Here is a 21,630-nt window from a genome sequence, read left to right as displayed (position 1 = left end):
TTGGTTGGCTAATGTAGAAGGATATAGGCAATGACCTGCTATGTATATTTTATAAACAATATGGGAACATTTTGGGAATTAAGCATTTTATTGGAAATAAGAGTAATAAACAAAAACTAGAGATGAGACTTAAGATGATATAGTGTGGGGGTGATAGTTGAATGGTAGTTGTTCAATGGTTAAGTGCTCAGCCAGTAACCAAAAAGCCACTGGATGGATCTCACCAGCCCACTCCGAGGGAGACGGGCGTGGCTCCTTAAAGATACACAGCCTGAGGAAGAGAAGGGCAGTTCCCCTCTGTCCAAGGAGTCGGGATTGGTTCAATGGTAGTGGATAGATTTCTTTGTTTGGGACAATAATTAGACTTAGAGCTAGGATCTCTTGCATGAACTTTTTTTCTGTAGTTAGCTGGGCCAGGATAATGATGTTTCTTTGTACCTCTCTCCCCCGGTTCTGTTTTTAACACTAGCATGTGTCTCATTATTTCTTACTTATATGGCAATGAATTTTGTTTTACTGGAGCTGAAATAATTGTTAAAGTAGGTTTAATGTCTCCAGTCATCAATTTTAGGATGTTATGAATTGTACCCATTAGGATTGGTTTGTACTTTATAGGTTGAATATTGTTTCTGTTTTATTAAAATTATGAATACGGTTTTCTAGAAAACATATCCCTTTTTAATAAAAATGATTTTACTTTTGCATTCTAGTAGTGACTGTCTCATTGCCAATGAGTTTATGTTGACGTATAATATATAAAAATATGAACTGTTTTAATAGAAACCCCCATGTACAATTACCCATCAGTGCAATGATTAAAAAGTGTGTTTTGGTGTTTTATTAAAATAGGCGACATTAAGTTCTGTGTCATTAGAAGTCTTTGCGTGAAGACCTATCTGTGCACAACAGAACAGAGCACCAAAGTCGTTATGTTTGAGTCCACTGTTGCAGCCATTTTGTCAGTCCATCCTGTTAAGTGTCTTATTCATTTACAATGACCGTGTCTTTTACCTCCCATGATGTCTTCTTCTGAAGACTGGACGCTCCTGACTCAGTCTCACCAGGCGAGCTTCGAAGAAGCATTTTGGCTGTATCTTCTAAAAGACTTTTGCTTGTGATGGCATCATTCTTTCAGTATCCTTTTCCAACCCTCTAATTGTAAACGCATAAATCCTCTCTGATCTTCCTTTATTATGAACTAACTGAAGACACCATGGCATGGGTCTGCACGTCTGATTCCTCAAAGTGACGCATTTGCTCTTTCACTCTTTAAAGAAACTTATACAATAGATGTGCCCACTGCAGTATGTGACTGTCATTTGATTTCTTGGCTGCTGCCTTTATGAGCATTGAGTGTAGATCCAATTATATCTCTGATCAATGAAATCTTTCTACCGTTTATCCTGATTGGCTTAGTTGTGAGGATTCATGTTTTTTTAAATTGAGTTGTGGCTCATATTGAAGGCAGTAGTAGGTCTTCAACAGTAAGTGCTTCAAGCCCTCTTTTCTTTCAGCAAGCATATTTCTTAACTTGTATGTTGCCAGTTGTTAATGAGGCTTTTACAGATTCTGATGCCACATTATTTTCCATCTCATCCAGGCTGAGGATTATTTGTTTCACATACATGTTGAACGAGTATGGTGAGAAGGTCCAGCCCTGATGCTTACCTTTCCTGATTGCCTGCATACTGTTCCCTTGTGCTGTTTGAATGAGTTAAGTGTTCCTGAATTCCCATTATTTGCAGTGTAATACATAGTTTGTAATGGCCCACACTGTTCAACATCTTTTCATAGTTGTGATACACAAGTAAACATCTTTCTGGTATTCTTTGCTTTCAGCCAAGACTAATTAGACATCAGTAAAGATGTCCCACGTGCAGCTCCCTGACGATGTTGAATTATCTTCAGCAAAATTTTACTTGCCAGTAAGAATGGGCTCAAACACGGATATCTTTCAGTTGGTTGGGTAGGTTATGCCAGTTTCTTGAGGTACACTAGTGAGGGCTTCTACTGCTACATGAGAGTTTTAAAGTGTTTACTTTGATATTTTTCCAATTTCTGAAAACTTGTTTTTAACTTCCACCTTCAGTGAAACTTAGGCTTCTTTCAGTATCACCTGTTCTTGATACAATGCTACCTACTGAGTGATTAAATACAGACCAATCTTTGTGATATGGGTGCTTTGTGTATTCCTTCCATCTTCTTTTGATGTATATATAATTTAATATTTTGTCTGTAGAATCCTTCAATTTTAACTGGAGGCTTACTGTTTTTCTTCAGTTCGTTCAGCTTGACATCTGCTCATCCTCTTCTGCCCTTGGGGCTTTCCAACTGTAGGACTTTCCACATGTTGTTAAACTGTTTTCCGCTGTCTTCTCAAGCTGCCGTGTTTGGTTAAGATCTTTTATTATCTCTTCTTTTGAAATGCACTTGTTTGTCATGAAAGATGTCAGGTCCATTTCAATTTTACTTTTCTTAAGCCACTCACACCAATATGGAGAAATTTTTCTGGTGCTGTTTTGCTTTTAGAAGAAACATAATATATAAAAATTTCTCACACTTATTTTTTCATTTCTACCAGTTACTTTAGCTACTGTATGCTCAAAAGCAAGCTTCTGAGTCTTTTATGACATTGATTTTGCTATTCTCTATTTTCCTGTCTTTTTAATAGTCCTTTGATGTTATCCTATATTCATCTTTTCTTTGGTTCTTCGTGTTCAAGGCAGAACATCTAGAGATGATCTTTAAATTCAAGTACAATATACCAAAAAATTGAATTCTGATGCTAATGAACCTGTATTTAGTTTTCTCAGCTTCATCCTGAAATTGCCTATGAGGTTTTTGGTTTGTTTCACAGTCAGCCCCTGGTCTTGGTTTGACTGATGCTATTGCATTATTTCATTGTCATTTCACGCAGATGAGGTCATTTTCATTCTTCCATATTCTTCATGGTGAAGTCTATATGGACTGAGGCTTTTTATATTTTGAACAAGGATATTTGCAATAATGAAGTTATTGCTTTTAAACATATTTTATTATATGATTTCTAGCATTCTTTATCACTAAGGCCATATTTTCCAATTATTGATTTTTCCTTTTCATTTCCAACTTTGGAGTTTTAATCATGAATCACTATCAGTGCATCTTTATTTTATATTTGTTGAAGTTCAAGCTGAAGAGTTATGTGGTTGGTGTATGAATTTGAATAATAATTTTGCTGGCTTCATTGTCCTTGGTAGATATCATCCTATCACAGACAGCGTTATACTTCAAGATAGATCTTGAAATACTCCTTTTGATATTATCTACTAATCAATTCTCTTGAATTTGTCATACTAGAAATAATAATCCCTATGACTATCTGACAAAAAATATTGGTCAATATTAGCCTGTTTTGGCTGTTACATATCTAGGATATTGAACTTTATGTGTTTCATTTCTTTTGTTTACAACTTCTAATTTTTCAGAGTTTAATTCACATATGCCATGGTCTTTTGAAGCTGTTCCTTCTCATTGTGAGTTGAGCCCCACCAGTAAATGAAGGTGCAGAAAGATGTTCTCCATCCGTGTCATTAGGTTAACTCTAACTTGAGGAGGAAACTCATTAAGACTTAAAACATAACTTTTTTAATAGAAAAAAATCCAACCTCCTTGCTTTTGGGTTGATTTTCAATTCAATTGAGCTTCCTCATAGGGTCTTCCAGGCTGTGATGCTTATGGCAGCTGACTGACACATCTTTTGTCTGAGGAACAGCTTGGGGTTTTAAACCTCCAACATTTTGATCAGCAAGCAAGCACTTTAAACAACAATATGCGGGTTGGTAGTCAACGTCTATATAGAAGTCATCTTACGGTTCCATGTTGAGCTGGGATCTGCATGGTTTGCAGTTTGGAACCACCAGGAGCTCTAGGAGGTCAAGATGGCACTCGACCCCCCTAAGCAGTTCCCATCTTGGAAACCCACAGGGGTCGCTGTGAGTCATCATCACCTCCATAGCAGTGAGTTTTTGTTTTGTAATATTATGTACACATCAAAGGAGCTTAACAATAGTGTAATTCTCTTTCTTTCTTCTTGTCAGTTTTGTTATTTTTCATATATTTCCTTTATACAGATATATTTAAAAGCTAATAATATATTGTTATTATTCAATTATTTAAAATATATTTTAATAATAGGAAATATCCTATATGTCTATCTATATAGTTTCTATTTGTTATATTCTTCATGAATTTGTTTTTTATTTCTTCTGTATAGCTTCACAGCCTTGTAACTTTATGGAGTAGCTGTATTCTATCCTTTAGGGCCACTCTGAGTTAAAATTGATTTGATGGCAGTGGGTTTTTTGTTAAAGGATTTCTTTAACATTTCTTGTAGTGAGAATCTGATAATAATAAATTCTTTCAAATGCTATGTGCCTGAAGAAATATTTAATTTTTGTTTTGTTTTTGAAAAATCATGAGGAACCAATGGAGAGTTTAAAAAGGAGGACTAAGAATTACATTTGTATTTCAAGAAAAATATTTATAAAGGTGTTATAGATATTGGAATTAATAAAACAAGTATGGATATCATTAGAGTACCCAGCATTTATTTTATTTTATTGTAATGTATTATGTTGTTACATTCAATTAAATTTTACTTCTGTGCCTCTGCACTCGTCTTCCTTTGTGTCTCAGTTGCTAGTCAATTTTAACTTCTGCCAACGATCAAGCCTCTCATTACATAGATGTTATGCTAGATTATCATCTCTGTAGTTATTTACTTAATAATTAATCTAATTATTCCCACTTCTGTTTCATTGATCTTCCGGAATTGTAACGTCACCCTGATTTAAATATTTTCATAATCTTAGGATAGAAAGAGGAAGAATGAGAACTGTTCTGTGAAAACAGTTTAGTTAGCTCAGTAATCTTTCATAATAGCTTTAAAAAGAGAATAAATGATAAAAGTGCAATGAAAACAGGAAAGCACTGTCCATAAACCGGAAAGACTGGAAAGGATGGATTGAGACAGTCTCTTTGCTCTAAAAGCACAAAGAGAAATAAGAATCAATGACCCAATGACCTGGATGATGAGAGTGAGAAAATGCTCATTAAATTTACATAAGATGCTAAGTTGGAAAGGTTTAGTGTAAGCTTAGAAGTGAGAAACAGATTTCTAAATGACAAGCAAATTTAAAGACGATCCTTTAAATGTGAACGTATTTCATCACTTATATGAAGATTACAACATTTTAGAGACCAGCTACAATGACAAAAACCAGAGCTGAACAATATTCACAAGGAACAAATTTTAAAAAATAGACATTTTAACTTGCAATGTTCTGGTGGTATAACTAAAGTTTTTAAATATTCATGTACCTATTAGATTAAACATATCTAACTTATATGTCTTCTACACAAATGGACATGAAAAGCCAGCCTGTCCTTTAGAACTGCTGGTTCTATTGATACCAGGCTCCCCATCTATAGCATTACGTCATCCAGACCCTGGTTAATAATCGGGAAAGTGCACAGATTAATTCTATGCACAGAATGTATTGGTTCTATAGAACAGAAATGAAATTAGAGAGTGCTTTCTCAAGAATGTTGTAACCTAGTGAACAAAAACCCAAAACCAAACAGTGCTGTGAAATCAAGTCTGACTCAGAGCCACAGTACCTTCAACAATAAATTGTTTCTCAAGCCAGTGATTACTTAAATTATATCAGTTTATGGTAATTCCTGGATACTTCACAATACTCTTCAGCCCCCCTTTCTCTCATTCTGTTTGCCAGGACATTCTGTCAGCTCTCCCCTCAAAATAATTCCAGAGTTTGAACCCTTTTCCTCACCAACAATATTGCTATCTTGTTCGAATGACCAACCCCTTGCCTTAGTCGTAAGAAGCTCTGGTGGGGCTCGAGGTCAGCAGCAGTTCGAGCCCATTGCTTGCTCCATGGGAAAAAGACGAGGCTACCTGCTCTCAGAGGTTTTCAGTCTCAGAAACCTGTAAAGAGTCACTGCGAGTCAGGACAGACAGCATGTCAGTGGTCTTTGTTTTCTTTCTTCAGCATTTTCCCAAATAGTCTTTCTGGAACTAATCCTGCTCCTGTACAGTTGAATTTTAACCAGTCAGCTTGATATATTTTTTTACCCTTAAGTCAGATGCCATCTTTAACTGTTAAGGCATTATCTAATGTCAAAACTTTTACAATGACTCCCTACCAAAGTGGGGATAAAAGCCAATCTTTACAGTGAACTCATAAGACCCAACCTCTGATCTCCACTCATCCAAATCTCCCCAACTTGCCAGTGACCTTAACTTCCCTCTTCCCTCTGTGGTTTTGCCTCTTATGACTCCCTTCTCAGGTCTCCTTTCTCACCACGCCCTGATTTCTGATGACTACATCCAGTTCGCTCCCAGGGTCAGGCCTTTGTGACGGGCTGTCTTCTCTACGTAGAGTTCTATTTAAACCATTGTCCTGATTCTGTTAGCTGTACCGCATCTTCTGTGTAAAAGCCACCTTTTCAAAGACGACTTCCATGTAAAAAATGACAGCGAACACGTTCATTCTTCATTTCCCTTATTTTGATTCATACATCAATTTGTCCCTTAGCATTTGTCACTTTATAACATATATATATTTTATTCTATATTATATTTACTATGTCTACTGCTCTACCCCTGCTTACTAACATCCCACATCTCCACTGTAAATGTTCTAGAGAGATATTAGCCCGTACTATTCACTCATGTGTATCCAGTATTCATTAAATGGTATACAGTATATATTTAATAAATACTGATTGACTTTAATTAAAGTGGCTATCAGAAAAAGCAATATAAGCAAAATGCCATGATATTTATGAGAGAAATATCGCATCTTTTTATAAGAATTAGAAAAATGAGTTGGTATTTGAACTAGGATGAAGACGTTAAGGACATAATGTCATGTCAATTCAGGAGGGGAAATGAAGATTGTTTTGCCCAAGTATTTTGTTCTCTAATGGGGTCTCCTGGGTCCTGTCACATTTAAGCTGACCCCTCAGCTTTGACCCCTGGGGACCTCTTTTCGTTCACTTAGCTCTCCTCCTGTTCTTTGAACTCTCCGCCTCGGGCACAATCAACTTCCGAGTTCTGCAACTTCTTCCTATTCTGTTTTTTTAATCACTTTATTGGGGGCTCATACAACTCATCACAATCCATCCATCCATCCATTGTGTCAAGCACATTTGCACATGTGTTGCCATCATCATTCTCAAAACATTTGCTTTCCACTTGAGCCCTTGATATCAGCTCCTCATTCCCCTCGTCCCCCCACCACTTTTCTGTCCCTCATGAACCCCTGATAATTTATAAATTATTATAATTTTGTCATATCTTACATGTCTCCCTTCACCCACTTTTCTGTTGTCCACCCCCCAGAGAGGAAGTTATATGTAGATCCTTATAATTGGTTCCCCCTTTCTACCCCACTTTCCCTTCACCCTCCCAGTATTGCCATTCACACCACTGGTCCTGAAGGGATCATCTTCCTGGATTCCCTGTGTTTCCATTTCCTATCTGTACAAGTGTACATCCTCTGGTTCAGCTAGATTTGTAAGGTGGAATTGGGATCTTGATGAGGGGAGGGGAGCATTTAGGAAGTAGAGGAAAGTTGTGTTTCATTGTTGCTATTCTGAACCCTCATCTAAACAATCCTTCTTCGCCTTTGCTGTCTCTATCCATAGTCTCAACTACATTTATACTATCAAATGTAGTTAATGACTGTTTTGTTCTCTTCATGTTCCCATACATGGCGTATATATGAGGGGGTAGCCCCCCAAAGTGGAATTTTTTCAAAGCTATGTATTTATTAATTATTATTATGTTACAAAACAACCTTATGATCTTTAATGTACTCTCCATTAAACTTAATACATTTGTCAAATCTGTGATTCCATTATTGGAAACATTTTCCAAACTCATCTGTTTGGATGGCTGACTGCACCTCCCTCATGTTTTTCTTCACCTCTTCTGTGCCTTGAAGTTGCTGCCCTTTCATGTCCTTCTTCATTCATAGAAACAAAAAGAAGTCACATGGAGGTAGGTCAGGTGAGTAAGGTGCGAGCGACAAGAGAGGCATGCTGTTTTTTGCCAAAAACGGGTGCACTGAGATAGCTGCCTGAGCAGGTGCGTTGTTGTGGTGGAAATCCCAGTCCCTCGTCTGCCACAAATCAGGTCTTCTTTGTCATACACTGTTACATGATCTTGTCAGACCCTCTCAGTAGAAAGCTTGATTGACCTGGTGGGTAAACTCCAAATGCACTATGCCCCTCACCTAAAAAACAAACAAATGAGCATCATCTTGATCTTTTAGTTTCATTTGATAAGTGTTTTTTTGTTTGTTTTGGGGGTACAATTAAAGATGGCATCTTCATTGGCTTGATTGATGTTTGCTTTCAGGCTCCTAAGAATCGCACCATGTCTCCTCACTAGTAATTACCTTAGAAAAAAAGAAAAGTCTGGTCGTTTCCTACCTGTTCTTTTAAAGCCATGGCATGCTTCTACTGGCTGCTCCTTTTCCTGGCCAATGATTACCCGAGGCACCAATTTCCTAGCAACCTTTCCCATTCCCAAATCTTCAGTTAAAATTCACTGAACTGAGTTGCAATATAATCCAGCTAGTCCTCCATCTCATCCGTGGTCTCTTGCTGGTCCTCAAGCACAAGTGCATGAATTTTGTCAACATTTTCTTCTGTGCAGGAAGCTGATGGACTTTCCATAACAAGGGTTGTCATCAGTTGACATTGTACCTTTTCAGAAATGAGAAACACACCCATGCACCTGTTTTTTCCATACCACTGTCCTAAGCTGTGTTCAACATCTGCCAGGTTCTGCAGCGTTTTTCCCAAGCAGGAAACAAAATTTCTGACCTTCACACTGTTCTCTTAAATTGGCCATCACAAAAAAATGAGCTTTAAGCAAAACCGCCTTTATGAAGATATTCACTGTGGCCAGACAGAGCCCTATGTAACACCAGAGGTGCACTAATTTACAGCAAGTTGCTCTCTGTAGGGGGCAAATGCACACTACAAATGCTCTGCCTCAGGAGCTTTTTCCCTTTATTGGGCGGAGGAGTGCCCCTGATGTTGGTTAACATATTCTCTGTGGTCACTCTCAGAAACAAAGTTGGAGAACAGACTTTTGGTCAGATTTATGAAGGTATTAATATTAATATACATAATAGTAGCAATTTTTGTTAGCACCTTTTGTTTTAAAGAATTTACACTATTATCTTTACCACTCCTGTAAAATAGATATTATTATATTCAATTTATCAATCAGGAGAGATGCAAATAACTTAATGATTTAAATAATTAATGATTTAAAGCTGTGCTCATGCTTCTAGGCAGCAGAGATATCTATCCATATATTCTTTTACTTCTCTAGTATATCATTCTTTAAATAGAAATATGATTTGAGATGTAATCTTTTGCTATAGATGTAAGTAAAGCATATGTGCTTTTTATTAATATTCTGTATGAATAAGTAAATACAGTGTATTAATGTATAGTTTACATTAAATGAAGGCTTAAGAAATGGAGGTTATGTGATCTGGGAGGTCACTATCAATATTCAGAGAGTACATTGGAACTGACTCAATGATAATGGTTTGATTTTTTTATTTTCAATCATCTCAGTTCAAAAATGTGAATAATATTAAGAGACTGAAAAAATTAGGTGAAGAGGAGAAGGGGCAGAAAGAGGATCCGAGGTGGCGGGGGGAAGCGAGAGCAGTTACATATATTCCCTCTGCAGGCTAGAATTCTAAGAGTTAGTAATTGGCTCCAATGCATGAATGGTCACCATAGGAAAACCAGTCACCACAGTTCTGTCAACATCAGGGTCAGAATAAGATAAATGGCCCGAAATTCCAGTAGCAAATTTCAGATGATGTAAGAAAGAACTTTTTGGTATAAAAAGCAATTCAGTATTTGCATGTGAAATACTAAAGATAATAAGAATTGATTTTTAAATGTATTTAAAAATTAAATTACCAAAATAGATTAGAAGACCATTGGAAAAATATTTCTCAATGTTGGTTTCATAGTACATGGTAGTTGACACATGTAATGCACAGCCTTTAATTTATTAAAATTAGTTTTACTTGAATACATTTCTGCTTGCATCATCCCTTCTCTACTTTGGTTATAAATTTACATTTAATGGTAGGAGAAGCTAATTACTTGCTTCTAAGGTAAAAGAAATTAATATTGAAGTAATTTCTGTCTATCTGGCTTGTCTGCTGGTATCTCTAAAAAATCTTGAAAAGAATTTTCCAGATGAAATATACTTTTGACTCTTATTCTTTATTACTTGAGTGTCTTGGCTTAGCTTTTGGCCTTGAACGACCATTAGAATAGGCCAGAGGTGATTTTAAGACATAGTGTAAAGGAAAAGCTTCTTTGTTCTTGTAAAGAAAATGTACATAGTGAAAGGACATGATTTTATTGGCATCTCTATGATAAATGCCTTTACCACTTACTGGTAAATTATTAATTTGTGCTTTTTGCTGAACGAAGTAAGTTTTCTCTTGTCCATATTTAGTTCATCACTGTTTGAATGCTTTTTTTTTCTATTTTCTTGGGCAAAATTTAATACCAAGAACAGCTTCTTTTTTCTTCTTTTTATACTTGGTTGAGCTTGTAGTTCTCCTACCTAGATGTTCTGGACTTATTTAGCATTTATTTGATAAAACTGTCTTTTATTAAGTGAAAATAGGTAAAAGGCTCCTTACTTGTATTCATCTCATTACTAGATTAATACAGGCAGAGATTATAATGCTTTCTCTGCTCCTCTTGGGTCAAATTATTTTGTTGTTACCTAGTGTTTTAGCTATATTAATTTTAAAATTCCTTTGTTGCATCATGTTCAATCATTTTTATTTCACTAAAATGTTTAAATAAGTGCAATACTTGTTTTGAAATTATTTACCTAGTCTTTCGTATGATCCTTTCTGGTAGTTGGAATTGTGATAACATGATACACACACGCACACACCGCTATCCTAGTTTTATCTTATATAAATTGACTGTAGTAAAATTCTACTTTGCAGTGTTCTCAACTATTTCTTTGGCTACTCTTGTTATTCTTAGTATTTGCATATGTAATGAAAAGCCTAATTCTAATGACTTTTGCACTTATTTATGTATTTAATAGCTTTAATTAAGAATAAAATTTGCCTTGTAAATTAGTACACATGGCGATGTACAAAGATTATGCTATTCCCACAACTTACTATCCTGCTATCTATGGGACTTACTATCATCTATGGGACTCTAATTCACTTAGGCTAGGAGGTACCTTCACTGCATTTCCAGTGGAGCTTCAAGGTCAATCCAATCCTGAATCTGTCTGAATCTCAGATTGTTTTATAAATGATATACAGAGAAGAAATGGATATTGAAGACAAACAGTGAAAAGAAGTGGAAATAAACCAATGCATATTCCCACAGCACATACTTAGTAAAGGGTGTTTCGAGAATGGAGAGATTCTATAATATTTAGAAAAAGGACAAATAACAAAGTTAGAAATGAATTGAGGCTTAAAAGACAAACGAGCAAGTCAACTGGAATTAAACGTGGACATATTTCTACAAACAAGAAGTATAGAAAAAGCAAATGAACAGTGATATAACATCTTTTATAAAAATTAGTTTTGGGAGAAAACGCTAAATAAGTATATTCACAATATACATAATCTGATAGTAGTGGAATATGAGACATTTAACTTAATCAAATTATCCTGTAGAATAATAATGTGTTGTTTTAGCATCTTATAGGCTTTTTAGTCATCATAAACATTAGTCCATTTAAAATCAGCCTGATATACCAATGTATACTATAAAAATTTTGAAAGCTATATCTGATTACCAGATACATATAGAATTCAAAAGTTTCATCATCAGGCCCACTTTAATTATCTCTTTTTATGTAGATCCAAAGCTATGCAGTACTTATCAGGTATCAAACAGTTCACCTATGTTAATTGAACAAATTAAAATCTCAGTCAGAATTTCTGCTTCAATTAGGTCTAATACTGAGGTATCACACAAAAAAGACACAATTCTGTTCCGAGCTAACAAACAAGCAGCCATTATTGGCTCAGGTTACATTTTTGAAAGCAAATACACTATTTCTTTTGAAATAATGAAAAAAAATGGCCACAGTTTTACAGGTTTTGCCAGGATTTATTTTAGGAAGGCTGTTGGCTATTTGATAACCTACTGAGAACATTATCTGGAGACTACCTCTTCACTTCATCAGTCATTCTATTGCATATTGCCTGGTAACACTGATAGCAAGTTGCTGCTTTTTCTGTTTCTTAAAAATAGAATGTCTTTCTGGTTTCTTTAGTGAGTTTTTTTTATATAAGTATTAGAACACTTGGCCCTGGTTTCATACAGCATAATCTTAACTTTTAAAAAAAGAGAGAGAGAGAGGTTAAAAGAAATACTGAAGTGAGCTTTTGTCTTGAGGACATTTTTTCCAACGAAGAGAATTTGCACATATATTTTCAAGGTTTCATGTAGTGACAGAAAGGGAGCAAAGCCAATGGTGAGAAATTTAATGAGATAGTTTACAGAAAGAAAAATGAAAAAGTGCCCCTTTAGCGCAAAGGGACTACAAAGAATTTTTCTGTTCTAAATCTAGGTGGTGAGTGAAGAAGAAAAGAACCTTTCCCCTAAAATTTGGAATTGCATTACAAACCTTAAGTCTTTATTTTAAAATGCTTGGTTCACTAATCAAAATGCTCCAAGATTCCAGGCTTAATGTAAACAAAATACATTCTAGATCAACCCAAATGTATACTTCATTACAAATTATTTCTACAGATTATAAAGAGTACTTTATAGTAAAAAAATCACCATTTACACAAAGAAATATGGTTCCATGTGTGGGTATATGCTAATAGAGGAAGTAGACATAAAATAGTCATGTATACAATTAAGATAATGAATATGTCAAGTATGAGGTATAAATATTATATTAATAAATTGAGGAAATAAGATATTTGAACATATGACCAAAATGCAAGCAGTTTTGGAGAACAACTGAGGGGGAAATGAAAATGGAATTATGTTTTGAAACAGTAAATAAGTTTAATGTAGATTAGAGGAAACTGAAGAGAGACTTGTGAACTGAATCACAGGAGTATGGAAAATCCAGAGTAAAACATAAAGGGAAAGAGAGAAGAGATATCAAAGAGAGACAATGGGGGATAAAGAGAAAGTCTAAGGTATGGACCTTCCATTGGCCCAAAGCTTTGTTTCATTTACATTATGTTTCTACTCTTTGTTTTTTTTATTTGAATTATTGCTTTTTAACATCAAGACCTATAGTTTTTGCCTTAAAGACTGATCTCATTCTCAGAAACAGAACTTTGCTTAATCTATGTTTTTCTTACAGTGATGAATTCTACACATGAGAACCACTTAAAATAATTATCTTTATTGCTCTTTAATGGCATCTTTAGCAAGACAAAGGTACTGTGTTTGTTTTAAAAAATAAACACTACATATGTTTTTACATTGTTGCTGGTACATTGAGTCAGTTCTAACAACAGAATGAAACACCGCTCGGTCCTGTGCTATACTTGCAGTCACTGTCATGGCGAGCTCAGCATTGAAGCCACCATGGAAATCCATCTACTCCAGGGTCTTTCTTGCTGTTTTGTAAGTACTTACGTCACTTATTTGAGCTTTCAACGAGCTGAACCATGGGTTAGTACATTGTCTGCCTGGGGTCATACTGTCCATCAATAGCAGAGCAAAGATTTCAACCTGGTTTACCTGACTCCAAATTCTGCCTTCTCATATATATTGACCTTTTAGCAGAGCATTTGTTTGATCTCTGTTTTGGAGAGGCCTTTAGGTATAATTTCCTGCCTGTCCAAGGGAATTGCTCTCCTACATATATGGCTTCTAAAATCGCTTTTGATCAGAGGTTTTCTTTCTCCCACTCTTACATAATTTGCCCTAGTTAACTTTTCCTGGTGTGTACTCCCATTTTTGTTTAGACAAGGAGTCTAAGGGATGCAGACAACGGCTGTCTTGAAGTTGGAAGTCTCCGAATAGCTATCTGGAAGAGAGAGGATGGAACAGTGTAGGCTAGAGGATGCTACAGGCATGGTTAGGCTTTCTTAAAGGGCAGAGCAGACCCCAAACCAATAGACTGGTTTATCTCAGTAGCCTGATTGTAATACTTTTCTAATGAGAAGCAATTAATTTAGCAATATAAAAAGATCCAATTTACGGTAGAGAATTTTTGGTGTACATGCCCTTGGTAAGCACTTAAAGCTAGCGTGAAAAAAAAGATCTTCCAGTTGAATGTTTGGGCTTTGTCATATAGTCCCCAAGTTGATTTTCAGCTCCATCCTGATGAAGTGGAAACCTTTTGTTGCCACACCATTTTCCTTCCTGAAAGATATCAGCCATATCAGTAACTTCATGACTCAGTTGCTTCCTGCTCTTCCTGAAGCAATTAAAACAATTTCAGTGTTAATTAAAATGTCCAAGAAATTTTTTTTCAAATTTGAAATAAAGCATGGATGTAAGACTGGGGGAAAGTTACCATGTTCACAGATGCCTGAAATGGCAACGCTTGTCATTATTATAACAACCTGTAAACAATGTGTGCCAGTTGATTTTGTGTAATTTTCCTATATTCATTAAGTTATTTAATACTCATGACAACTAAATACTTTAGACACGGTTTCCATCCACATTGTATAGATGAAAAACTAAGACAATAATTTAAATAACATAACAAAATTAACAACTTCCGAACTCAGGATTAAAACACTGGCAGTTGTATCTGTACCTTTTAATAGATATGTGTGTGTGTGTGTGTGTGTGTGTGTGTGTGTGTGTGAAATGTTTTCAATTGTGAATTAGGTCAGGGAATTATATTTCATACCTTCAACCAGGGAATTATAATTCATACCATCAACTGCATTCAACAGTTCAAACTACTCCTTAGCACAGCCCCCCAATTTCTCTTTCCTTCTTATGGACGCCCATCCTCCCTTTCACAGAATCCATTACCTGTCATTATTGAAATTCCAAGCTTTCTCTTCCCACCCTCTCTCCCTAGGGAACCTCCAAGGTCTGATCCCTTTGATATACAAATCTTGCCCTTGACTTTTATCTTTATAGAAGTGGTCTGCTATGTTATTTGTCCTTATTTGATTGATGAACTTTGCTCAGCATAATGTTCTCCAGGTCCATCTGTCTTATGTTTCATGTTTTCATCATGGTTTTTAGTGATGAATAGTATTCCACTGCACAAATGTTTCTTTATCTGTTTCCTCTCATGGGAATTTGAGTAGTTTCCAACTTCTTGTTATTTTGAACAGTATTGAGATAACCACGAAAGTGCATATGTTTGTTTATATTATGGCTCTTATCTCCCCAGCAGACACTTTTCTGTATTATATGGAATTTATATTCCCAGTTCTTTGAGGTGGTGCCGTTTGCTTTCCATGGTGGTTATGAATAGACCGGCCGGCAGCGTGTGAGATTGCAGTCTCACTGCACCTTCTGCAGCATTTGCTGTTTTCTGTTTCGTTTTTAATTGCACTGTGTTGTCAATCTTTATTTTGACTTGCTTCTCTTGGATGGGTAATTATTGTTAACATTTGTCTCATGTTTTGTAGCCATTTGGATATCATTTTTGGTTAACTGTTTATTCATATCCTTAGCCTACTGTTAGCAGTTTCACTGATGTGTAAGTTATATATTATTCAATTCAAAGTTCAGTCATATTAAAAACAGCTGTGACATCATTGCCACAGTCCATTTTGAAACCTTTCCTTCTTCCTTGTGCTCATTGTTGTTAGCTCCTTGTTTCCCCTCCAAGTTTCCCAGCGTGTCCTTACGAAACTCCTGAGGCAGTTTGTGTCTGTATAGATTTGCTTACCCTGGATTTAATTTACAGAAAACAACAAAAAAGTAAACAAAAATAACAACAAAATAAACCAGAGAAAAACTTCAATTAGAAAATATTAAAATTTGGAACAACTTTAAATGGGTCTACAAAGAGATGACATGATAGCCATATCCGTCATAAGCTACAATGTACTCTGTCTTGAAGAGCAAGACTATTTCTCTCCCTAGTATGTGGTCAGAGAGGATTCTCCAGAGGTTTAATCCACATGCAAATGCATTTTAGGCTTTCACTGTCATCCGTAACCTCAGCAAAGTATGTAGATGCTCAAAGTGTACGCTCTCATACTGTTCCACCTCTGGATTTGGATTTGATTATTTACAAGCCTCTCTCAGATGGCTGCTTATTTTAAGATTAAAAGACCCCAGAAACAGTTCTTTTAGATAGCTGTGTACTATCTGAATTCTTCACCACACTTTGTAATGGATTGTCCCCATATTTTCAGTGAACTCTCCCTGAGGACAATAATCAAGTAGAACCATGATAGAAGAAAGAATTGTTCTCATGAGGGAGGGTGGGGAGAGGAGAGAGCTGATACCAAGGCCTCAAGTAGAAATTGTTTTGGAAATATTGATGTAAATATATGTACAAGTGTACTTAATATTAATGAATAATGGATTGTTAAAGATTTGGAAGAGCCCCCCCAATAAAATGATTAATTTAATTTAAAAATAAATACATAATTTTTAAAGAATTAATTATTCTTAGGGTAGGGCTATAATTAAGTGTAAACTCAGAACTCATTCATATATCTGTGGTTTATATATGTCTCTGGTTCACTTTAGAAACATCAGTATCATTTTATTGGAGAGCATTATAAATCATCCCCATGAGACATATGATCAATCTATTGATATTATCATTAATTTATCCAGTGGGATAACATTCAAACCCCTATTGAAAAAAGGAAATTATGCATGTGAAGGTTAGCTTTTTAGACCAAAATACATGAGTTATTCCCTGGACAGATTAAAAACGTCAATGACTGGACATTGTTTGCACAAACAGCGAGGATTGGAGATCATGGAAAACTGTAACCCTGATTGACAAAGGCAGAGTCATGCCTGCTAGATTTACACATGCCGTAAAAGAGCAAAGAGAGCATGAACATTATAAACACATGTAGTCTTGAGCCATCATCCATCGGGCACCCTTAAAGTAAGAGATCTGAACCGAAGTCCAATGGCCGTCACATCCCAAACCTGGACACGTAGCAATCATCTGCTTTTTCTCACGCTGAGTCTTTCCAGCCTAAGTCCATGGGAGTGTTTTAGTTCCTTTAATCTGCTACAGATGAGTGCAAGGTAACAGCAAGTTCCTTTAGTGTGTTTTCTAAATCAGATCCTTCTAGACTCTATAGAGTGATCTGTGAAGGATGTTGTGCACCTTTATTTACTTATTTTTTGATGTTTTCTTCCTTTTTAAAAATCATTTGTAAGGCAGAATTGGGATCATGATAGTCGGGGGAGGAGGGAGCATTTAAGAACTAGAGGAAAGTTGTATGGTTCAGCAGTGCTATACTGCACCCTGACTGGCTCGTCTCTTCCTGTGATCCTTCTGTAAGGGATGTTCAATTGTCTACAGATGGGTTTTGGGTCTCCACTTTGCATTCTCCCTCATTCACATTGATGAGATTTTTTGTTCTGAGTCTTTGATGTCCAATACCTAATTCCATCAACACCTCATGATCACACAGGCTGCAGGCTGGTGTGTGTCTTCTCTGTGGACTTTGTTGCTTCTCAGTTAGATGGTTGCTTGTTTGTCTTCAAGTTTTTAAGGCCCCAGGAGTTTTATCTTTTGATAGCTGGGCACCATCAGCTTGCTTTGCCTCATTTGCTACGCACCCATTTTGTCTTCAGAGATTGTGTCGGGAAAGTAAGCATCATGGAATGCCAGGTTATTAGAACAAAACATTCTTGCGTTGAGGGAGTACTTGAGTAGAGACCCAATGTCTGTCTGCTACCTTGATACTTAACATATAAATATATGTGCATAGATCTATTTCCCTATTGTTATATATAAATATATTTACATATGTACACGCCTGTATTTATACCTCTATTAATGCCCTTTGCCTCCTAGTTCTTTCATCTATATCCTTTTACTTTCCTCTTGTCCCACTATCATGTTCGGCCCTCATTCAGGTTTCAGTAATTCCCCTCAGTCACATTGTCCTTGATCAAGCCCTACAGGCATCCTACACCCTCCTTGTCATCGATTTTAGATCACTTGTTGTTCCCTTTTTCCTGGGTTTATTAACCCCCACTTCCTTCTTTCCTCGAGTCTGAAGGCACAGTTCTATGTAGAACAGTTGTCTGTGGCCTGAGTCACCAGGGGCTAGATAAAACACAGTTCCAAAGTATCCAGTTAGGAACATATTATTTTGCCACTTTTAATTGGATCATTTTTTTTCTTGTTGAAGTACTGCAGTTTTCTATAGATATTAGAGTTTAGTTCCTTGTTTATTGTCTTGTTTCCAAAGCTTTTTATCCCTGTTGATTGCTTCTCTTTTTAATCTTTTGATAAACCCCTTTGATGCACATAACTTACTTTTAGTTGGTCCCACTCATTTATTTTGTTTTTACCATGTGCTTCCCTTATTATATTTCATAGTAAGTCTGTACACTGAAAGAGGGCCCTTACATTTGTGCTTAAATTTTCATTTATGACTTTTATAATGATTGGATTTTATGTGGGTGTTTCATCCCTCTTATATTCAATTTTGTACATGAGGAGCAATATAGATCCTTTTTTCATTCTTCTACAAATATAGATCAATTTTGGCAGCACCTGTTGTTAAAGAGACGATCTCTTTCCCCTCTGAAGGTCTTTGGATCTTGTCAAAGATTGGTTATTTGTAGGTGGGTGAATATATTACGGGGTTTTATATTCTGTTCCATTGGTCTATGTATTTATCACTGTACCAGTGACAGGCTGTTTTGAATACTGTGTTAAATTTCCATGCATTTGACTTTTTGCCCATGTTCTTTCTATTGTTGATTTCTAGTTTTATAGTGTTGAGTTCTGAGAAAATGGAATGTATAATCTTAATATTTTTAAATGTATTAAGTCCTGATTTGTGGCCTATCATATGGTCTCTTCTAGTGAAAGTTCTTTGTGCACTTGAAAAGAATGTATAGATACTGTGATAATCCTTGTTGGAGTGCACTGTATATGTCTAGGAAGCCAAGTTGGTTAGTTGTTTTATTTATTTCTCTATTGCATTTCTTTACTGATGGTCTGTCTCTCTTTGATTGTGCTGCATTGAGATCTCCCATTATTATTGTTTTATTTTCTATTACTTTCTTTAACTCTGAAAGATTTTGGTAAATATATTTTAGGGGTCTTTTCCTGTGTGCATAATATGTTTATTAGAGTTATGTCTTCCTGTTCTACTGTTCCTATAATTACTAAATGTCATTTTTTGTCTTTAATAATTTTATTTTTTTAACATGAAGATTTGTTTTATCAAAAATTAATATTTCCACTCATTCTTTTGCCATAACCAGGTAAAATTTTCTCTGCATTATACTGTCTAGTCTATTTTATCTTTGTTTCTAAGATATGTTTCTTATAGGAAGCATATTGATGGAACAACTGCTACTTAATCCATTGACATTCAGTGGTATTGTGTGACTGTGTAGTTTACTGATTTCTTTGTTCTTCCTATACTTTTATGGTGTTTTGAAAAATTATTTTAGTTTGTTGGTCTTGAGGTTTTATTTTTATATTCTCTCAGTTTCATTGAATGTCGTTAATTCTCTCTCCATCATGTTTCCTTTAATGTTTTTTTTGTAATGCTGGTCTTATTTTAACATATTCCTTAAATATTTTCTTGTCTGAGAATACCCTTATTTCTCCCTCATATTTGAGGGTTAGTTTTACTCGATATAATAATCTTGCATGGCAGTTTTCTCCTTTCAGGATTTTCTAGTGGTAAATCCATAGACTTCTTGCCTCTATAGTTTTTGCTGAGACATCTTATCTTATAATTATAGGTCCTCTGCTCTTTTTGTTAATTGTTTCTCCTGTTAGTTGTACTTGGGAGAATATCTGCAAACATACTAATTTGGTTTCCATGTATTTGATTCTATTTCTCTGTCCTTTTGCAATTATGTCTAATTCTGTTATCTTATAACTTATCTTCTGGAATTATCTCTGGTGTAGAATTTCTAGTTCTGCTATTCATTGCAGTGTTCTCTTGAGCATTTTCCCATCCTTTGAAAGTACCTGATCATTCTTCAGAATTTTATTGCTGGTAGTTTCAGGGCTCTTTATTCCAAATATTCCTTTATCTCTGTGTGCTTTTCATTTGTTTCTTCCTGTTTTTCTTCTTCTTCTAATTGTTCAGTTTTGTGTGTGTGTGTGTGTGTCCCATGATTGATACTATTTTGACAGCACCATGGTGCAGCTGTAATTTTGCGTTGCCGCTGCGTCGTGTTAGAATATTTGGTTTGTCTTGCAGGCCATGGGGACAGTGGGGGCTTCTTTGACAGAGCTGCGATAAGCCAGGGCCTCTCTTACCTGGGTGTGGGGATGCACATAGCCTTCCTTGTCATGTCACAAGGACAATCAAGGCCATTCTTCCGAGGGACAAAGGATGTCCAGGCCTTTGTGGACAATGTTGGGAAGTCTAAGTCCTACCTTGCCTAGTGATAGGGCTGGGATTTATTGCCTGGCCACAGGAGTTACAGGGACATACTTTGCCAGCTCGTAAGGATGGCCAGTGACTTTCTTGCTGGGCAGCTGAGCCTGCAGGTGCTCTTTTGTGTGGGCATTGGGTTGGCCGGGTCTTACTTTCTGCAGTAGACTTCTTAACTTTTGTTTCTTTTCTCTATTTATAGACCATATTACAGATATCGTAAAGCAGATGCATTAATTTATTTTATAATAGAGCTTTTGTAATCATAAATACATGCATGGATCTGTTTACTTAGACTTTTTATAACAGACCATAGATCTTTAGCACTAAATTATCACTTGGGTCAGTCAGTTCCTTATAGAGGTAAGTGGAGCTTAGTTGAATTCTAATAATTGTACCCATGAAATCCCCAGAGGTATAAATGTTGTAATGCAAATTTAATTTCTGTTTCAGTTAGAGTTGCCCTCACAGCAGTGAATTGTGATATACATTTTTTAAAGGTGCCATATAAAAAAAATAAAATAAAAGGTGCCATATATACTTGAGTATTAGCCAACCCAAATATCAGCTGAGGCACCTGATTCTACCATAAAAACTGCATAAAAAATGTGCTGAAAAGCTCAGCTTATTAAAAAAAGTTTATACAGTATTTACCATGAAAAAGAAAGTCAGTATATCTCTATGATATTTCATATGAAGCAAATCATACTTTCTTCAATACCCATATTCATTTAAAAAATAGTTCTTTCTTTTTTCCCACAACCCTGAGACCAGAAATGGATGGTGTATAATTACCAATACCACTTATTCTGAAAGGATAGCTTTAGAAGATCTTAGCAAGGGGAACTAAAGCACTTTATTTTGACCTCTTCCCACTTTTCCTGAAATGTAATTAAGATTAAAATTTGCCTGGCTTATCTCTATTCCTTCCCTCAATTACACAGTGGCTCTCCCTATCTGATGATCTCTGACAACCACTATCAGCTTCTCATAACACGGTGGTGGCGGGAGTGTG

General features: G+C 35.8%; 1 protein-coding gene across 3 annotated transcripts in view; it reads left to right on the top strand.

Annotated features, from left to right (window-relative positions):
* The window catches only part of LOC142461501 (thyrotropin-releasing hormone-degrading ectoenzyme-like), a 294,642-nt gene that overhangs the window by 512 nt on the left and 272,500 nt on the right, over positions 1 to 21,630 (top strand). The gene's annotated exons all lie outside the window — the stretch shown is intronic.

The sequence above is a fragment of the Tenrec ecaudatus genome, chromosome 11, assembly GCF_050624435.1.
Source record: "Tenrec ecaudatus isolate mTenEca1 chromosome 11, mTenEca1.hap1, whole genome shotgun sequence".
Classification (NCBI taxonomy): Eukaryota; Metazoa; Chordata; class Mammalia; order Afrosoricida; family Tenrecidae; genus Tenrec; species Tenrec ecaudatus.
This window is presented reverse-complemented; position numbering and strand designations above follow the sequence as displayed.